The sequence below is a fragment of the Acomys minous genome (assembly GCF_964271855.1).
Source record: "Acomys minous genome assembly, chromosome: 9".
NCBI lineage: Eukaryota > Metazoa > Chordata > Mammalia > Rodentia > Muridae > Acomys > Acomys minous.
Window position 1 is genome coordinate 75,666,384 of NC_140490.1, and position 16,494 is coordinate 75,682,877.

The 16,494-nt window shown below is 44.2% G+C and overlaps 1 protein-coding gene across 5 annotated transcripts in view; it reads right to left on the minus strand.

The window, feature by feature from the left end:
* Positions 1-16,494, minus strand: part of GLI3 (GLI family zinc finger 3) — a 276,887-nt gene that overhangs the window by 189,130 nt on the left and 71,263 nt on the right. The window lies entirely within an intron of this gene.

The window sequence follows — 16,494 nt, forward strand, 5'->3', positions numbered from 1 at the left end:
TCTGAAAAACACACATGGACCCTGCAGGTCCAGTGTGAGTTTAGCCAACCTCAACCTCGGATCAGGGATACCTGGCTTCTCTCTGCCATCTGGTACTGAGATGTCCAACTGCTCAGTGGGTCTCTGGGTAGCTCTAGAAGCCATGGGCCTCTGTTTTTCAGAAGACGACCTATTAGAAAGCCAGCCTAGAAATGTGGGCTTTGTTTTGTTTTTTTCTAAGTCAGATTTGTAACCCACCAAGAGATTTAACAAGGCCAGAAATGAAACTGAAGACCTCCTCGCGGCCTGGACCAAGGATGTCAATCAGGAGCAGGACAGAGCCTAAGGTACACGTCACGTGTTTGCCCACACACCACAGCTGAGAACCACGAGGGGAATGCAGGGAGACTGAAGGGCCACCAGGGGCCACATGGCTGTGTAGGTGAGGAGGAAAAGGCCCCTGGGGTGTTGTTCCCTGCCATGCCGTGATGCGAGTCAACACTTAAGAACAGGATGGAATTGACATTCAGCTTACTGTCAGATCCCAAAGACTTGAGCTCCCTTTGGTCTCTCAGAACTTTCCATGGCTCCACCACAGTTCTCTGTGAATGTGACTGCATGACCTTTGCTACAACCCATGCATAAACTTCAACCAAACTGGCTATCTGAACCCACAGCAGGTGGATTCATTTGCCTGTTAGAATCACACACAGTAAGCTCTGCACCCCCAAACAAAGTCCATTTAGACCCCAGTTGTTGCTCTAGCACTAAAAGCTCACAGAAACAAAGCTGTAAGGGCACTGATTAAATACCTAACTAAAAAACTTTCATATTATGTATCCTTTTAAAAAAATTAACTACATGGGTATAAGTAACCATTGTTGAACACCTCAGATGGACATGCAAACGTCTCTTCAAAGCATTCCATAAGTAGATGTGAGTATCTAAGGTCCCCAAACCAGGGACGCTGCTAACTTTTAGTGCTCCCAAGCTCTGTGTTCACTGTGGAGGAAGGCAGTGCTGTGCACACTAAACAGGACTCCAAACCGAGGTAACAGCCCCTGCTTTTCCTAGTGCCAACACCAACATGAGGGTTTCACCTTATTTGTGTGTACAGCTTGAAAATAAATGCTGAATTATTTCACCCCAAATGCCTTGCAAAACATGATGAAGTATGCTGGGGCCTTTACAGTAAATCTGCTGACTGCCACAAAGCAAGTGTGAAATATTATTTTAGTATTGTTTTGTGCAGATTCTCTCACCTGATACCTCATAATTAAAGGGTAAATCACAAGTTTAATCTATCAAATAACAACTGAAACCCACAAAAATTGAAATCATCCCAGATTTTCACATTGATATCTGCAAAAGTAATTCAGATCATTGCTGCTGGTAATTTTAAGACAAACTACCAAAAATAAACAAATAAGAATCTTCATTTTTCTTCTCCCTCTTGTGACATACAGGCACTGGTCTGTCCTGGAGCTTCATTAACAGGGAGGTTGCAGGCTACAAAAAGAACTTCAGTTACATATATTAAAAAAAAAAAAAGATTGGTGTCAAAAATACTGAAACTAACAGTTTTTATAAAAAGTCCTACAACCTTCAAATGGTCCAAGTCATAGTTTCCGCTCATTTGTGCTCTGCAAATCCCTTCTTTAAAATTTCAGGCTGAAGTTAACTTGGAGACTTGGCGCGGCTAAGGGCACATTCTGCAGAACAGAAAACCCTTCTACAGAGGGACTGTGACACATAATTAGCATTCTCTGGGAAAAATGAGTAAGCAAGTTCTACTAATCTGTTCCAGATTTGAAATGGGGGTTCCTTGGTCTAATCCCCCCAGGAGAAATTTTTTTTTTCTTTAAAATTGCATCCCTAACAATCATCTCTGGGTCCGTGGTGGTGTGTGAGCACATGAGCACAGCATCAGTAACAACTGATTGTTAATACGGTCCCTGTCCTGTCAAAGCCCTTTCAACCATCAGAAAGAAAGAAGAAAGGCAGAAAAAAATGGGGGGGTTGCCTCTTAGCAGAGTGTCTTTGCTAATGAGAACTATCCCAAGATGTGTGGGTAAGGTTATACAAGCTCAGATAGTTAGTACAGAAAAAAGCGAGGGCATTCCCTTCATAAACTTAAATGCAGGCAAGAATGTTTTTAATACAGAAACTTTCATCAGGAAACCTGAACTTTTATTACACAGTTGGCACTGTGACCTTTTTGCTCAACATCCCACTGCCCCCAAGTGCCAGAAGACACATGCTTCATGAATTTACCTCCCGTGTTGAGTTGCTTTTGATGAGGGCTCAGATGCAAACTGGACAGTGCACAAGCTCCCAAATACACACCAGTAAGAGACCAGAGAGCCTGGTGTATACAATGAAAGCACAGCTCCCAAGCAACGTTTCCGCATGTTCTTGTGAGTTTAGCAGCCACTTCTGCATGCCAAAAGACGAAAGCTGTCTCATCTTGTTCAGCTGAGGCGAGCTGTGCAGTAAACTTGGAGAGTCGGTGAAGACAGGCTACCCTAGGCCAAATTATTGACAGAAACATACTGTCCACCATGGCAACAAGCAGAAGTCAGCAGCAAAAACGTAAGCAAACAGCCCACGGCTCCAAGAGCATCTGCCAATGGACTTTAACAGCCAAACACAAGCGACTGTTTGAGCTTCTCTGCTGAAAAGCTGCAAGCTTGGGGGTCAAACTGAAACATGCCATTCTCTCAGAACTTTAAGGGAACAAATGCTGCCATCATGTCGCACTTGGTATATTCTTTCTGTCATCTGTGGTTAGGTAGACCTGGATGAATCCAGGCCCAAAAGACAGAGCTGCCCGAAGTAGCCTGTCTTACAAACTGCCCCCAGGCTTTCTAGACTCCTCCAAAACCAGCCAACATGTAATCAGAAGGTGACACCAGAAACTCAGAAGGAGCAAACACTGCCTCGCTGCAAACGACACTGGGGGGGGGGGGGCGGCAATTATGAAGGGCCACAGAAAGCTTCCCAGCTCTATGAGAGAGGACGCACACACACCCCTACACACTTGGTCACGAACTCCTGGAACACAAGAGGCAAGGTCTTTTTCATTAGTGTGTAAGCCATGTTCCACCCAAGGCTTTCCATGCAAAAACAGAGCTCCACTAGGCATCAGTGGGAGGAAGGCCTCCACTCTCTGCCAAAATGGCTGCTTAGGAGGAGCTTAAGAAACACCTGCCTGCTCTTTTCTCCCTTAACACCCATCTTGCTCTGTTGTTGAAAACCCATTTTAATGCCATTACTCCTCTCTTGCACCCCCTCCAAGCTATAAAAGCCGTGGGGGTGGGGTGGGCATGGCAAACAAACAGATGATACTTACAGCTCAGTCCCTGGGCTCTGGCTAGCTACTTTCTATAAACTTCTCCGTGAGCTTCTCTAGCTGTGCCGACCGACCCTCTAGGAACATGCTCAGCGCGTCTCTTGGCCTTTCTTGCCTCTCCCTCTTGCAGGCAGTGCGGCTCCCATTAGAGGAATTAGAAGTGGTTGGAGCCATGCTAAATTTAACAAGCTCATTAGTATTCTTCGCAAGTGCTTGGAAGTGAACTCTCCCTATTCAAGCCTCCCTCTCCAGCAGAAGGGTCAGGCGGGTAATCATTAAATCAAACTAATGTCACCCTATCACAATCGGCCCCAGAGAAGGAGGGTTTATTATTTCAGTTTATGCTAAATAAACGGTTTTACAAATGGTCCCCAAGCAAGGTCAACAGCAGCTTCAATTACAAGACAAACTTAACAAGAGTTGCTATAAACCAAGTACTCCATATTGACTTAGGGACAGTCTGGACTCCGCATATTGCCACTGGCAGGATTGTACAGGAACGCACACTACAAAATAAAGAAAGGGGTGAGCTTTTTTTTTCTTCTTTGCCAGAATTTGCGACTGCACAGCGACTCCTCATTCACCTCTCTCCAACCAGCTAGCCGCTCAGCTCAATTCACCCCACACAAAGGCTGGAGCCCAGACCTCAATGGACCGAGTGAAACATGTTCAAAACTAGGCTCTCTATTGTGACTGAATTTCTTAACATCTTTTCAAAAAGCGGAGAATGCCTTGAGGCTAAAGGAAGAAACAGGCTAATGGTGAATTGGGAATTCTGAGCAAATTTCAGAGCCCTTTCCTCCTAGCTTTTGAGGTTGAAAGCAAGCTCTTTCCTTTCAAGTTTCAAAGTCCTTTTTCCTCCCGCAGTGTCACAGAAGGATTTGAAAAGAAGGTAATTGTGCTCGCAGTCTCCCTGATCAGAGCTTACGTCCTATTTCTGGTATTTCGGAATACTTCTTGCAATAATAGTGCATATAGCTCAATCCCTTAACCGGCCTGCACTCCGCAATTGCTCATTAAATGAACAATTGCGGGTATAAAATGCCTTTTATGTTCAAGGTCTGGATATAAGATAAGCATTCTAGGATTCTAAATTTGGTTTACTAAGGAAACTCTCTATCATTAAATTATAAAACTGAAGTCAGAATATCAGGCTTTCCCAGAAAAAGTAGCACTCAGGTTGCAGTAAGCCAAAAAGATGGGCGGGGGCGGGGGTGGGGGCGGGGATGGGGGTGGGGTGTGGGGGGGTGGAGAGAAGGCACCAAAATGTTAGGGGCAGCAAGGAGAAGATTGGAGACTCAGACTTCTGGCCAGATGGGATTTCCCCCAGGAAAGGTCTGCGTCCCTGGTGCCCCACACTTTCCATGCTGAATGATAGACTTATCTTTGAATGAGTTAAAACACCGAGCTGCAGCTCAGTAATACGGATGTGAGTAACGGTGATCTCCAGCCAGCAAGCACCTCTCCTTCTTCAGGGAAATAAATAACCCTTCACTGCCATCACTCATGCCGCCTCATGTGATCACTCCAGGCTCTCTCTCTCTCTCCCATCTGGTATGGGAAGAGAAGGTATGGGGCCAGCGTGCAGGTGGAGGGAAGTTAGGTCCGAGGCACTGCGTGATAAGGAAGCCGTCCTAGCTGTTGCTCACTGAACTCACACAGCCCTGTTAAAAAGGGAGCTACTCTCAGATAGGAATTTGAAATGATGCTTAGAAGTACATCTCAAACCCACAACTATTACCCCAATGTTTACAGAAAAAGGGAGGAGCGATGTTTTTATGCAGAGGAATTCACAAAACTCAGATACTATCCCGTTAGCATTTTGTCACTATCAGACCATTCCTTGGAATGAGGGAAAGGGAGCCAACAGACACATTTATGTTTGGGACACTGGGCACTGTGCCCTGCCTGTGCAAGCAGCGTCCTCTCCAGGGCAGAGGGCACATGCAGGCCTCCAGGCAGCATGGCCCAGCTGTTCCTGGGCAGGCAGGTGCATCCACTGGTTTCTGTGTGTTATGGCAGGCGACTGACTGCCTGGGTACCTGAAAGGAGTGTTATTTCATTTTCCTCCTCACAATGCATTTGTTGCATCTTATCAGCTTTTTTTTTCCCTTTCATTATTTACACATCGTTCTTTGAATGAAAACCAGTAGAACCCAAGTCCTTGCTGCCCTTTTTTGGAATCCCCCGTAGGACTTGGACCAGAGAGATAGCAGAAATGAAAAAGAGAAGAGACTCAGTGTATTGATAAGTAGAACAAGCATATGCTAGCCAGGGAGAGTATAGTTCCTGTAGTTTTAACACCAGAATGCCCCCCCCCTCCCTGCAGGCTGCAGTCATGCCCAGGCCAGGGGCTCAGGGCCGCCTAGAGCAGGACTTCCAAAGCGGCTGAGCAAACAATGCCTTCTTTAAGAACACTGCCAATACCCTTGAGGTCAGCCACTGCCCTTGTGCCGCTCCACATACGTCTCCCATTGACAATGACGGATGACAGAGGGAGGGGCCCAGATGGATCAAGAGGGAGCACTTGCTTTGTTTGCAACCTTTAAACCGCAATGGCAGGCCGGCAGACTGGAGAGGGCTACAGTAGGATTTGAAGCTCTGGAGAAATTCAAGTGACAGCCTCCCCAAGGTGATGGGTAGCGCTCTCTCTCTCTCTCTCTCTCTCTCTCTCTCTCTCTCTCTCTCTCTCTCTCTCTCTCTCTCTCTCTCTCCTTTCATCAACCAGGAGGTCTCAGGGTGAAAGGAGAGAAAAAAGAAAGTGTCTTCCATCACAGGCACATATCTCCATTGTTTGAACATTTCTAATGTCCTACTTTACCCAACGCTGCACTGGACCTTCACGTAATCATCTGCTGCAAACACAGCAGGTTTGCACTCAACCCAAAGCTAAATTCTTACCTCAGTGCCCGATTGCTTTGTTTACAGAGGGCCAACTAACTTTGAAAGAAGCCCCTGGGGATAGCAAGGAGTAGAGGAGAAACCCAGGAATTTATGTACATGAAAACACATCCCTAACACTGCTGGTGCCTCCACTGCAGCAGAGGTGGTGGGCTGGGCGGGAAGTGGAGTGGCCAGAAAGGCAGCTGTCTTTTTCATCAATACTGACAAGGATGAGCAGAAAGCATTATCAACTTGACTGAGTCCTCAAACACACCCTGTGTCCTACACAGTATCCACCGCTCACACCTCTGAACTTTCCAGACTAAGAGGTTTGCACGCACAACCTTGTCTTTGGGAGGATGCTCCTGAAAGCTGATTGCAAGAACACTATGATCCAGCTGAACCTGCATCCCATGATGCTAACCAACTCTCAAAGTTCTGGAAAGACAGCACCAGTCAAGTCTCACGTGGACCCAGGAAAGCAAAGCATGAACAAACTCATGCCCTTGAGGGGCCCTGGCTCCCCCTAAAGAGGAAATGAGAGTTTTTTTTTTAATTCTCAAGGAGGACCCTACCTTGAATTAAGAATTCTAAAGCACCATGAAGCTGCTAGAAGCCTGTTCTTAATTGCTTAAGTATTAGTTTGGAGTGGCATCAAAAGCAGTGTAGTAAATTCCTAAGAGGATCAGAACTACCCCTCTTGCTTAATAGTGCATGTGTGCCTATCTGCAACAGTCTGCTGAGCACAGAGAGATTTCAGCGAGTTGGGTTTTGTCTTCTATGAGCAAAGAACTGTAGTTTCTTCCTTAGCAAATACAGAGCTGAGCATAAAGATTCCATGGTGAGATCCACAGGTGACAACAGAACAGGACAGCGACCAGCCTGCGCACAGGCTGAAGAGCAGTAAGGTGGTGGTGGTGGTGGCGGTGCTGCCACTGCCCACAGCATCTTAAGGGAAACACAGTGTTGGGTCGGGGTATGTCTAAAACTGGCTTTTCCTTGGCATCAGGCAGGAATGCACCCCACATGTGTTTTAGCAATCCCAACAGCTAAGTCCCATTCCTGAAACATTCTACCACTTTTTAAAATTGTAGAAATGAACACAAGCTTAACTGGTGTCATCTGAGCTAAATTTTGTTTGTTTGTCTTTAAAACAAGGTCTCAATACTTAGCCCTGGCTGGTCTGGAACTTGCCAAATAGACAAGGCTGGCCTCAGACACACAGATGTGCCTGCCTCTGTCTCCCAAGTGCTGGGAATAAAGCTGTGCATTACCATGTCTGGCTTTCTCCCTTTTAAAGAAAACAACATCGATTTATTTTTACTAATGTTTATCACTTTTAAAGTAAAGGCCAGTTTTTCACTACCCATTTAGTTGTTTACTCCACTCATTCTCCACATGAAACAGGTCAAATATGTGGAAATACCTGCTCAACGTATTTTAATGTACCTGCTCTATGATGCAAAGACTAAACACTCAGTTGATAAATCTAATGCCATTTTATTTTATAATTCAGAAATAGATTATTAGAGTGATTAAGATACTCAAAAGACAGTGTAAAAATACAACAGTTTCAATTCTGCAAATACTTATTTTTAACATTAAAGATATTTAATATATTGGTTTTTATAAAGTCTAGGTATTTGGGATTTTTGTTTGTTTTTGAGGCAGAAAGGGTTTCTCTGTGTATCCTTGGCTGTCTTGGAACTCACTCTGTAGATCAGGTTGGCCTCAAACTCACAGAGATCCTCCTGCCTCTGCCTCCCAAGTGCTGGGATTAGAGGAGTAGGCCACGGCTCCCAGTGCTTTTTGTTTTTGTTTCAATATTTTATCTTTAATCACAAGTCTGTGTGGGATTTGTGCACATGAGTGCCAGTTTTTGAGGAAGCCAAAGGCCCTGGATCCTTGTGGCTGGAGATACAGGCAAATGTGCCTGGGAACTGAACTTAGAGCTGCTGCAACCGAAGTTCTCAACCCGTGGGTCGATAGAGCAAAGCTACAGTTATGAAGTAACAATGAACTAATACTATAGTTGAGGGTCACCATAAAGTGGGGAACTGTGTTAAAGGGTTGCAGCATTAGGAAGCTGGGAACCACTGCTCTGGAAGAAGAGGGAAGTAGTCTAAACTGCTAAGCCGGCTCTCCAGCTCCTAATGTATTGTTTTTGAGAACGACTTTGTAAGTCCCCAACACACTATCTTCTGGCATTGCATCTGAGGCATTTTTATCATACTTATAAAGGTAGCCAGACTTCCTGTAATATTTTGTATGGGCAAAATAAGCTAAGGAAATTATTAGTTTACTTACATGGAAGCACTTGACTTCACTCACCCTTCCCCAGTGTTTGAAGCTCTGATGTGTTTATTTTGGTTTTTCCTCTATATAAGCTTTTTGTGCCACTTCTGTGGATACAATTTCAGATTGCTGACACTTCCAGAGCAAAGCCAAACTAGACAGTTCCTCCAGTATTCCAAACCACTGAGCTTAGATTTTCATTACAGTCACGACATCTGACTGAACAAGTTTACAAATATAAGAACACTGAGTCTCAACATTGATCTGCACCAAGAAAAGTTCTAAAGTTATATATAACAAAGTGGATTTTTAAAAATAACGTCTGTCAGGCTGGCAGTTAATGGCTCAGCAGTTAAGGGCACTGGCTGCTCTTCCAGAGGTTCTGAGTTCAATCCCCAGAAAACACATGGTGGCTCACATCCATCTCTAATGGGATCTGATGCCCTCTTCTGATACCCTCATCTGCCATGCAGGCATACGTGTAAATAGAGCACTCATATGCATAAATAAATACATCTTTAAAAAGAAAACAAAAATGTCTGTCACTCTGAAAACCTAACACATATACATATGCAGGAAAATATGACCTAAGATGAGTAATTCATTGCCGCTAAATGTCCACACTAACAGAAGAAAGCTGTCCTCAAAGCGTCTCATATAGCAAAGGCTGCAATATTCTCTGCATGTGGAAATGCTACTTGGAATAGTTGTATTTGATTCAAAGTGTGTCTGAAGCAAGCTAACACTACTAAGTGCACTGAAATTCACAGCAGTTCAGAAGTCTATTACCTTAAATAGAGAAGACCTCTGCGTAACATCTGGGGCGGGGGGGGGGGGGTGGGGGGGTTGTCTTCAGATTGTGTCATGAAAAAGCTTGAGTATACAGTGATATTATATTTTAATAATTATTTTACACGTGTTGCTAGCAAAGTCAGACCGTGTTGGAAGCTGAATTTAAACATTAAAGTAATACCATTATTGGACTCAAATACTCTGCGAGCCACCGCGATAGCCTAAGGGACTTTCCTTTGCTGAGTCAGCCTCTGGCCAAAGGCCAGGTACAGCCTAGTTCAGATTCCTATGACAAAACGCCCCTCTGCCTAGGCCTCCTTGAGATCTCAGCTATGAAACTGCATCCTCAGATACAAAGGGACACACCACTTGCCAATTATTTGGGCTTTTTTTCCCTCTAAATTTAATTTTACTTTTTAATCAGCATACAGAATATAGGCCTCTTTGTGACATTTTCACACGTCCTTAGTCTGGGTTGATCCTGTCACTCTCTGGCCCCTCCCTGCTGAGAGGCTTCTGTCCCTACTATTTTCCCTTCCACTTTAAGATAACACATGTTCAATTACTCTATTCACGCCCTCCTTAAAGCTCCCTTACCTACACTTATGGTAAACTTAAAAGCTGGGATCCGTAGCGATATTGCACAGTATTGTCTTTCTAAGCTTGGGACACCTCACGTAATATAATGTTTTCCAGTTCCCTCCATTTTCTCACAAACTCCGCTTTTGTTTAAGGTTGAATAAAATCCCACTGTGTGTACGTGTATGTTGCACATTTCATTTTCCGTTCATCACTTGCTGAACATCGGGGCTCACTCCTCTTCCTGGCTTTTGTGAGGAGGGCAGCAATGGCCCTGGATCTAAAAGTACTTTGAGAGTCATCCTGGCTTAGCTACAAACTCCCAGGCAGTGGCATGAGAACTGTTTGTGAGTCTCTCTCTGGGCATACCTGAGTCACAGCCAACACAGAATGCACCACCACTCAGCAGCCTTCCTCCCCCAGGCAAAAGGGCAGCTGCGCAGAGCAGATCAGGACCAGAGGCAATGCCTAGCTCAGGCCCCTGCAACCAAGACTGGGCAGTGGGACACAACCCCCACTTTCCCTCGTAAGCGTATCCCCGAGATCCAGAAACATCCAGGGGAACCTAACACCTCAAACCTACCAGGAAATAAATGCATAAATAAGTAACGGTAAGAGCAATAAGGGAACCGAAGAGATTAAATTCATCTGCTTTTCTAAAACACAAACAATTCCTCTTCGTTCATTCTTCCTTGCACTCTTTTTTTTAGAAGCCTGCCAACTAAAAATCTATTAACCATGCACCAGTTAGCGACAGCTAATATTTACTTAAAGGAGGCAGGAAACGCCTCACCTGTCTCTTTACCTCACTCTTCAGTGTAGTTTTACAGGAAGGCGCTGTCACAGTCCTCACTAACCAGGTGAGAAAGACAGCATCAGAAAAGGCAGGTTACTTACCCAGATCAGAGGCAAGTACACAGGCAAAGCCCAGAGCAGAGATAGTCACCTCTACCATCTCATTGCAGTGTTCATCACAATAAGAAAATAAGTTAAAATCCATGTTTACTGTCCTCAGATTGATGGACTGCTATGACATTCAGTGTAGTGTTTTCCTAGATTTCCATTAGCATAGGAGAGGCTCTTGTTATATTCAATTTTTGGAGCTTGTAAGGCTGAAAGCACCTCACAGGGCAGTTCTATGGCATTGACAGGGATCACAATCCCAGTCCCACAGACACAACGGGGAATGGGGGGTGGGGGGGCAGTGGCCCAGCTCTCCAAGAAAACCCAGCTACCAAGAGTCCACTCACCCACTAGTCAGGCTACTATGTTTCTAAATTGTATTTGGAGTAAATACCTATTTATATATTAAATATCTAATTTTAAAAACTTTTTCAAGGTAGAATGTAGATACAACCTGAAAATAGTTCTATAGATTATTTCATTATGTTTGAATATTTCCCAGTTATTTTAGGATAAAGGCATATCCATTTACTTTTATTTTCAATTCTATATATCTCAAAAGAGGCTCAAATTAAATATACACAAATTGAAAAATTATGTCCTGAAGGCTTGCTTAGAACTATTTACCCCACCTCTTAAATCTCTTGAACATAGTGAATATACAGTCAGCTAGTTTTACACATATTAATAACAGCTGTCTCTGGTATAAGGTTTTATGTGTATTTCAATGAATTCACTTATTTAAAGTTATATGACCACTTCGATTATTTCAGATCTATATACAAATACATCCCAAACAAATACCAGGTGTGTATAACTTTCCTCCTCCTGGCAATAATTAATTCAGCTTTTAACAACCATCCCTGCAACAAATAAAACTCAAATGCCTTAGTAACAGTAAGGTTCATCCTCAAAGCCGTGACCTATGCTGAGTACTCACAGAAGTCGGACAGCTGGGCCGCGCCATCACTCCACTGCTATTCTGATAACTACTAGGAAGCTTGACCGAGATTAGCCAACCTACTTAAGGCTGCTGGCCCTGGTGGGAATGTAGTCCTTTACAGTCTGTCTCTTGGAAACAGCAATGCTGAGTAAAAAGGTATGGGGACATGACTTGGTCCTGATGACACAATTCTGTGGGAACAGCTCTGTCATAACACAGAGGGAAAGAAAGAACTTGCTCTGCCTAGCTTGTTGTGTGTCCTTACTTAAAGCCTTCCACGACAACAGAAGGACAAAAGAAGGAAGCAGAGGGGCCAGGCAGATGCCAGTAGCACACGCACACTCAGGCTGGCCTGACTCTGGAACATGACTGAGATCACCCTTTACGTTTGATGAGTTTCTCAGTCTTGGGAAGCCTGTTGGAATAACAGAAGACAACCTAGAACATTCTCCTTCAGCCAAGCTGGACTTTCTCCCGTATGGCAGGTTATGATTGTACCCCGGAGGACCCAAGTATCTTCTACAGAACCTTTAGAACTTTAGAGCTAGTAGCCTCGTGGGTATGTGAGGTGACTCTGGGTTCTAATTCAAATTCTGCAGCTTTATAGCTGTTGCATGTTTTTCTTTATCTTCCTCATTATCCTCTCTTGTCCTCTCTTCCCCAACAAAGTCTCCTTCTACTGTCAGGCCCTATGTGCATATATCCCACTGCGAGAGAAAATATATGGCATTTGTTTTCTATTTCTGGCTTACTTTTCTTACATGATCACCTCAAATTTCACTTATTTTTTTCCTGCAACTCAGATAATGTCTGTCTTCTTCACAGATGAATAAAACTCCATTGGGTGTACACACATTTCCTTTAGGCACGCATCTGTTGGTGGGCATCAAAGCTGATTTCATATCTCGGCTGTTGAGAAGACTGCCCTGGTACACATGGACGTAACTCTATAACTAACACAGCCACTGACTTGATATTTTCCGCAAGTATAAAGGGAGATGATTAAAGTCAATCTGCCTCTTCCTATTAGGCTATCAGGAAAGGAGACTTTCAACTTCAATAAATCTGGGGAATTATACATTTCAAGTTTAAAAACTCCTCTGAGTTTGTAATGCAGCGGTTGTTGCTGACCCCTCTAGTCCTCAAGCTCGGTATTTTCTGTCCCTGTAACTCATGCCCGCTCTTCTTCATGCCCTTCCACACCTCGGCCTCCTAACTTTCTGTGGTGTTTCCAGACTCTGAACAGCTGTTTGAAAACACAGTGTTTAATGCTGTCTTCTGAGCGACTGGATTCCAGGGGTAGATGCAAGACTCGGGATTATTTGGTTTGTGTTTTTAGCATAACAATGGCTCCGCCAGTTTTATTTATGCACCAAAAGTTAAAGCAGCATTTGCTTTACAGAGAAAGGGCAACGACTTGCCCTTAGAAGCAGCTCTGCCTGGATTATATACCAACATATAATATATACCAGGCATAGCGCCAGCCCCCAGGAATGTGCATCAAACGAGTAAAACACAAGCCACCTATCCCCCACACACACTAAAATGATTATCAAACCATAGCAAAGGTAAGGAAGTTTGTGCTTTTATCAATCAAGTACAAAACCGGCGTCCCCTTAAAATGTACTTCCAGGAAACGGTAACTGCTTCTTAACAGCTATTTCCACTCATGCTGTATTAAAACTAATAAGCATCTTCTCTGTTTCTTTTAATAATGGCATATGCCATAAAAGTACAGCAGTGCCTCATTTAGCTAAAGGAGCTGGTGTTTTAAAGGAGTAAAATAAATAAATAATAAACTTACATGGGCCACTTACCAAAAAAAAAGTTTCATTCAACCTTTTACAGGAAGCACATGCAGAATTTTGAAAGCAAACTTCTTCTGGCACAAACCTCTACTTAAAAGCATCACTGCCAAGGCCTGGACCACAGCAGAATGGGACTTCTTTTCCAATTTATTTTTAAATTTTTGGCTGTCGATGATATCAAGTTCCATGAAGCATAGTAAGGCAGTGTGGCACAGTGTAAGGGTTTAGAAAAACCAGCTCCAAGCCTTGCCTCCAGCGCTTCTTCACTGAATGTCCCAATCACCTTAAAACACTGCGGACTGATAATTGTCTCCACTACAGAAGGTAAATGATAAAACGTGATCCTCTTAATTCATAAGGTTTTCTGGGAGTTAAATATGCCAGCAAACAAAAATGGCCTCTGCCAGGGTGTCGCTTTTGGATTCAAGGTACCATGATGAAGTGTCATATCCAAATAGGAGACCCAATTTTTTAGTGCAAAGGTTGACCCTTAGAAAAGTCACACAACTGGTCTAAGCTAGGGCCTCCCGTTTCACAAAATGAGCAAGCCGTCTATTTTACCCAGGCTCTCTTAGGCTCTTACCCAGCAACCTGGGAGAGAGGAGCCCTGAGGCATAACCGGGAGAAGGTGCAGCCTAAGAGCCCACTGCCCCAGTTGGTTCCTGGGATGGCTCACCTTGGTTTCCAACACCACCTCATCGAGACTCAACTGAAGCCCAAGGAGCTGGGCACACACGCCTGAAAAGGTTGGACTGCCTGGGAACAGGTCGTTAGTCAGGCTTGAGTGGACTTGGAGGTGGGAAGACCCTCTTTAAAACTGGGTGGCTTTCCGGGGTGGCAACCCACATGAAAGGGCACGGGAGAAACAGGTTTTGTTTTTTTGTCTGTTTCTCCTCACTCTCATGGGCAAGTTCGTTTATCCTAATGTTAAGCCATTCGTTACTTCACTGGTGTTAGAACCTACTTCATCAGGATCCCAACACAGACTGAGGAACAGCGGCTCTTCAGGACCTCCCTAGGACGCCAGCATCCGACTGTGGCTGCTAAGCTACCTGGTCTTGTAGATGGAACAACTATCTGACTCTTGGCCACTCAGTCATGCGGCAGCCACTGCTGGACTCATCCCACAGACTTCCATACTCACCCTACCAGTTCTGTTCTTTCAGGGACGTCTGACTAATACTGTCCTGTCTCTCACCCACTTGCCTGACATAGAAGAGGTCATGCTCAAAAACCCACATTTACTACAGTATACCTAGTTTACCAACTTTTTGTTGCAAAACATCAAACTCTTCTCCATTTAGGTTTCTACGGTGACTTGCAACAATACATTTTATAATAACCTGGGTGTTCCTGAAATTTTCATTTTATGCTTCTTCATAATCAATATTTACTTAAAATGATTATTAAGTTCTGAGGATGGTTGCTGACAAGCCAGAACCACCAACAGCCTGTTTTTTGTACAGCTTGTAAGTAAAGCATGTATTTTTCAGCTTTAATGAATAAAAAAGAATCAAACACATACAAGTAACATATACAAGTAAAGGAAATTCAAATTCTAAATTCCGTTGCTCCCAAAGTCTTATCCAGTCTTCTTCCTTTTCATACTGTCAAGGGCTGATTTTGTGTTAATGACAGCAGAACTCAGGAGTAAGAACAAGTCGCCTGCACACACCCAGAATGTTAGCTGGACGCGTTAATCAGCTCTCTGCCACTGTCACACCTGAGCAAACGGTTACCTCAAAGCATCCACAGAAGATTCAGTTCGCTCTATTTGTGGAGCCTACAGCAAGGAAGAATAGTATGCAGGGTACATGGTGCAACCAAACAGCTCGCCTCGTGCCAGGAAGCAACAGAGGAAAAAGCTGGGCATCCTACAGTCCCGTGTGGGATTAATCTGAAGGCCTCCCAGTTAGTCCTCCTATTCAAGGCTCCATGATCTCCTGATAGCACCAACCCTGGGGACCATGACTTTAGGGGACTTTTAGAATCCAAACAATAGAAACGGCCTTTGGCAGAAAGTGTGCGGTCTCTGATGTACACACCTCAGGACAGGCTAACAATACCCTCCGATAAAGCTATAAAACATATACGGGAAATAACATAGAAAAGGAAGCAACTGCCTTCTCCAAGGAACTTCTAGCACTGTCCAAGCTGGTGAGGTTGTGGTAATACCATCTTGCTTCTCAGATGACGAAGCGGGTGGAGGAACGGACTCTTCCCAAGTCATTAAGCTTCTGTGTCGGGGATCAAACCAGCTTCGAGAGATTCTAAATCTGACCGTTTTGTACTCTAGGTCAGAATATACATTTGTTAACAGAAAACTGGGCAGCACATTCAATATTGAAGTGTTGAGATGTCTTGCTCCCACTAAGCTGGAGTCTCCTGGCCAAACAAAGCACACGCAGTGAGAGTTCTAAGCCAAGGCCTCTGCATTATGGGAAAACACACACGCGCCCCTGTGTTTTAAGGCAGCCCTAGCCAACATCATCACAACAGACTGTCCTGGTGGTCATTCTCAGGTCAGCACAAGTCAAGGTTTCTAGAAGCAGCCGGCACAAAAACCTGACCTTCTAAGACAGAGGTTCACAACCTTCCTAGTGCTAAGACCCTTTAATACAGTCCCTCATGTTGAGGTGACGCCCCACCATAAAATTATTTTTGTTGCTATTTCACAACTGTAATTTTGCTACTGTTATGAATTCTAAAGTAAATATCTGATAAGCATAGGAGCCCAATGGCAGCCCCCTTCAAGGACTCCCGACCCACAGGTTGAAAACCAGTATTCTAAGAGGTTGAACCAGAGTGGTTGGTACACTGAGGTTCTCGTGACTGGTGTTTGAACATGAACACACACACACACACACACACACACACACACACGGAGATAACTGTCGGAAAGCCACAAGGAACCGAGGCCTAGTCTGCTCGTGTATCAAATGAATCTCAGAGAAATCACT